General features: G+C 53.2%; 1 non-coding gene across 1 annotated transcript in view; it reads right to left on the bottom strand.

The window, feature by feature from the left end:
• LOC124591134 overlaps positions 1–1,596 on the bottom strand; it is a 1,910-nt gene extending 314 nt beyond the window's left edge. Inside the window, exon 1 of the ribosomal RNA XR_006976976.1 lies at positions 1–1,596. This exon is cut by the window's left edge and continues 314 nt beyond it. This is a non-coding gene — a ribosomal RNA (small subunit ribosomal RNA).
• Positions 1,597–5,000: the final 3,404 nt, after the last annotated feature.

Raw genomic sequence — 5,000 nt, 5'->3', positions numbered from 1 at the left:
CACGCTGATTCCTTCAGTGTAGCGCGCGTGCGGCCCAGAACATCTAAGGGCATCACAGACCTGTTATTGCTCAATCTCGTGCGGCTAGAAGCCGCCTGTCCCTCTAAGAAGAAAAGTAATCGCTGACAGCACGAAGGATGTCACGCGACTAGTTAGCAGGCTAGAGTCTCGTTCGTTATCGGAATTAACCAGACAAATCGCTCCACCAACTAAGAACGGCCATGCACCACCACCCACCGAATCAAGAAAGAGCTATCAATCTGTCAATCCTTCCGGTGTCCGGGCCTGGTGAGGTTTCCCGTGTTGAGTCAAATTAAGCCGCAGGCTCCACTCCTGGTGGTGCCCTTCCGTCAATTCCTTTAAGTTTCAGCTTTGCAACCATACTTCCCCCGGAACCCAAAAGCTTTGGTTTCCCGGAGGCTGCCCGCCGAGTCATCGGAGGAACTGCGGCGGATCGCTGGCTGGCATCGTTTATGGTTAGAACTAGGGCGGTATCTGATCGCCTTCGAACCTCTAACTTTCGTTCTTGATTAATGAAAACATACTTGGCAAATGCTTTCGCTTCTGTTCGTCTTGCGACGATCCAAGAATTTCACCTCTAACGTCGCAATACGAATGCCCCCGCCTGTCCCTATTAATCATTACCTCGGGTTCCGAAAACCAACAAAATAGAACCGAGGTCCTATTCCATTATTCCATGCACACAGTATTCAGGCGGGCTTGCCTGCTTTAAGCACTCTAATTTGTTCAAAGTAAACGTGCCGGCCCACCGAGACACTCACTCAAGAGCACCCTGGTAGGATTGCAACGGGGTCCGCCTCGGGACGCACGAGCACGCACGAGGCGCGTCGCACGCCTTCAGCTCGCCCCACCGGCAGGACGTCCCACGATACATGCCAGTTAAACACCGACGGGCGGTGAACCAACAGCGTGGGACACAAATCCAACTACGAGCTTTTTAACCGCAACAACTTTAATATACGCTATTGGAGCTGGAATTACCGCGGCTGCTGGCACCAGACTTGCCCTCCAATAGATACTCGTTAAAGGATTTAAAGTGTACTCATTCCGATTACGGGGCCTCGGATGAGTCCCGTATCGTTATTTTTCGTCACTACCTCCCCGTGCCGGGAGTGGGTAATTTGCGCGCCTGCTGCCTTCCTTGGATGTGGTAGCCGTTTCTCAGGCTCCCTCTCCGGAATCGAACCCTGATTCCCCGTTACCCGTTACAACCATGGTAGGCGCAGAACCTACCATCGACAGTTGATAAGGCAGACATTTGAAAGATGCGTCGCCGGTACGAGGACCGTGCGATCAGCCCAAAGTTATTCAGAGTCACCAAGGCAAACGGACCGGACGAGCCGACCGATTGGTTTTGATCTAATAAAAGCGTCCCTTCCATCTCTGGTCGGGACTCTGTTTGCATGTATTAGCTCTAGAATTACCACAGTTATCCAAGTAACGTGGGTACGATCTAAGGAACCATAACTGATTTAATGAGCCATTCGCGGTTTCACCTTAATGCGGCTTGTACTGAGACATGCATGGCTTAATCTTTGAGACAAGCATATGACTACTGGCAGGATCAACCAGGGAGCTGCGTCAACTAGAGCTGAGCAGCCGGCCGCCCGGGAGTGTGTCCCGGGGGCCCGCGCGAACACGCAAGCGTCCGCTCAATTATTCTGCAAACAGGAGGAGGCTGAGCTCCCCTGCACAATACACCTCGAAACCCTCTCAGGTCCCGGCGGCGCGCAGCGCCGTCCTAAGTACTTGGTCGGGTTCGAGAGAGGCGCAATCGCCCGGAGTTTGGCGAGTAGACGCTTTAGGTGCGACCACCCGTGCTCCCAACTGAGCTTGCCGCTGCCGACAGAGGCCCGGGAGCGTGCTGTCGTGGCATTGCCGGCGGGAGACAACACGCGCCACCTACGGTGGCCGGCAGCTCCAACGCCAGCGCCACAGAAGGACAAAAGCCCCACTTGGGTGCCGAAGCGAACTCTCCCAGCACAGCGCACGCGCCAACACGTCCGCACAGCTGCGATACAAACCACCTGCGAGAACCGCAGAGGCGACCGAGCAGCAGACGGCGTCGCGGCGCCGAGCGCCGGGCGGCGGCGCATCCTCAGCGCACACAGTCCTCAATCGGACCAGCACACTGCAGATGTCCACCGCGCTTCGCACCGGGCCCGCGAGGACCTACTTTGGCCGCACGGCGCCGCGTGCAGGGTGCGCCGGCGCGCAGCTGCGCCGCCTGCCGCCTCCGTCGGCCGGCGCGCCTGCCACTGGCCGCCCCCACCAGCCGGCTGTAGCGCGTGCGCCCACGCACCGCGCGGCCAGCACGCCGGGAGGCCCCCCCTCACCGGCCGGGGACGGTCCCACCCAGCCACCGCCGCGTATCGCTTCACACCCACATGCCATTCACGTTCGTGGGCATGGTGGGTATCGCTGAAACAACCGGTTGGTAGCTCAACCGATCGTCGCCATCACTGATTCACCTCTAGCGAGAACAACCGCACCACAACCGTTTACCAGTTGTTCATTTGCGTAACGTCACCAGCAAACGTAGACGTCCATCGCCATTTGCAAATTCAACGATTGTTGCATGCCTGTGTCAGGTGTCACGACACACTATGTCTGCCCACATACACGCAACAACATGTGCACGCTTCGCGAACACGTGGAAGGTGGCCCCCGTACGTATGCGATGTCCATTGCGCGAACGACTGTCAACCGGCCTCTGTCGCATGTCGCAGATGTGGAACGCAGTGCACCATGCTATCACGGTGTGTGAGAAGAGACGACTACGTCTGACAACACGCGCCACTACATCAACAGACGGCTCATGCTGATCGCCATCCACGGCATACCATACTGCAATCCAGCTCTTATAGGGAGACGACACGTAGCTGAGTGCACAATATTTGGACCGTATGGTTCGCCGTTGTTGGCGCAGTCGTGGTACGGTCACACATGTACCACGATGTATCATTCAGTACATGAGGACCAATGTGCAGTACAGTGTGTGATTTGGACGTACAACATCAGCGGACAGTTGACACACGCCGTACCACAACGTAGGCTGTGCTTCGCCATGCAAATGCCAATGAACAACTGCGAAGGGCATTGAGCATGTACGTCCTGCTGCCATCCGCATTACAGTGTATAGCTGCAAGGTGTTTAACATGAAGCGATACTCTGGGGACCAGGCAGTGCGAGTAGCAAACTATATTGCGGGGGTTGCAGTTAGGCAACACCACACTAATTTAACGCGTCGTATGACAATTACAGAGCAGGTTAAGGCCCAACGTGTGTTGGGTTAAGGCCCAACGTGTGTTGGGTTAAGGCCCAACGTGTGTTGGGTTAAGGCCCAACGTGTGTTGGGTTAAGGCCCAACGTGTGTTGGGTTAAGGCCCAACGTGTGTTGGGTTAAGGCCCAACGTGTGTTGGGTTAAGGCCCAACGTGTGTTGGGTTAAGGCCCAACGTGTGTTGGGTTAAGGCCCAACGTGTGTTGGGTTAAGGCCCAACGTGTGTTGGGTTAAGGCCCAACGTGTGTTGGGTTAAGGCCCAACGTGTGTTGGGTTAAGGCCCAACGTGTGTTGGGTTAAGGCCCAACGTGTGTTGGGTTAAGGCCCAACGTGTGTTGGGTTAAGGCCCAACGTGTGTTGGGTTAAGGCCCAACGTGTGTTGGGTTAAGGCCCAACGTGTGTTGGGTTAAGGCGCAACGTGTGTTGGGTTAAGGCGCAACGTGGGTTACGTTAAGGCGCAACGTGGGTTACGTTAAGGCGCAACGTGGGTTACGTTAAGGCGCAACGTGGGTTACGTTAAGGCGCAACGTGGGTTACGTTAAGGCGCAACGTGGGTTACGTTAAGGCGCAACGTGGGTTACGTTAAGGCGCAACGTGGGTTACGTTAAGGCCCAATATAGGTTAGGTTAAGGCCCAATATAGGTTAGGTTAAGGCCCAATATAGGTTAGGTTAAGGCCCAATATAGGTTAGGTTAAGGTACAATATAGGTTAGGTTAAGGTACAATATAGGTTAGGTTAAGGTACAATATAGGTTAGGTTAAGGTACAATATGGGTTAGGTTAAGGTACAATATGGGTTAGGTTAAGGCGCAATATGGGTTAGGTTAAGGCGCAATATGGGTTAGGTTAAGGCGCAATATGGGTTAGGTTAAGGCGCAATATGGGTTAGGTTAAGGCGCAATATGGGTTAGGTTAAGGCGCAATATGGGTTAGGTTAAGGCGCAATATGGGTTAGGTTAAGGCGCAATATGGGTTAGGTTAAGGCGCAATATGGGTTAGGTTAAGGTACAATATAGGTTAGGTTAAGGTACAATATAGGTTAGGTTAAGGTACAATATAGGTTAGGTTAAGGTACAATATGGGTTAGGTTAAGGTACAATATAGGTTAGGTTAAGGCACAATATGGGTTAGGTTAAGGCGCAATATGGGTTAGGGTAAGGCGCAATATGGGTTAGGTTAAGGCGCAATATGGGTTAGGTTAAGGCGCAACGTGGGTTACGTTAAGGCGCAACGTGGGTTACGTTAAGGCGCAACGTGGGTTACGTTAAGGCGCAACGTGGGTTACGTTAAGGCGCAACGTGGGTTACGTTAAGGCGCAACGTGGGTTACGTTAAGGCCCAATATAGGTTAGGTTAAGGCCCAATATAGGTTAGGTTAAGGCCCAATATAGGTTAGGTTAAGGCCCAATATAGGTTAGGTTAAGGCCCAATATAGGTTAGGTTAAGGTACAATATAGGTTAGGTTAAGGTACAATATAGGTTAGGTTAAGGTACAATATGGGTTAGGTTAAGGCGCAATATGGGTTAGGTTAAGGCGCAATATGGGTTAGGTTAAGGCGCAATATGGGTTAGGTTAAGGCGCAACGTGGGTTACGTTAAGGCGCAACGTGGGTTACGTTAAGGCGCAACGTGGGTTACGTTAAGGCGCAACGTGGGTTACGTTAAGGCGCAACGTGGGTTACGTTAAGGCCCAATATA

Source organism: Schistocerca americana, unplaced genomic scaffold (genome assembly GCF_021461395.2).
Source record: "Schistocerca americana isolate TAMUIC-IGC-003095 unplaced genomic scaffold, iqSchAmer2.1 HiC_scaffold_808, whole genome shotgun sequence".
Classification (NCBI taxonomy): domain Eukaryota; kingdom Metazoa; phylum Arthropoda; class Insecta; order Orthoptera; family Acrididae; genus Schistocerca; species Schistocerca americana.
The sequence above is the reverse complement of the archived record's forward strand: the minus strand, read 5'-3'. Positions and strand labels throughout refer to the sequence as shown.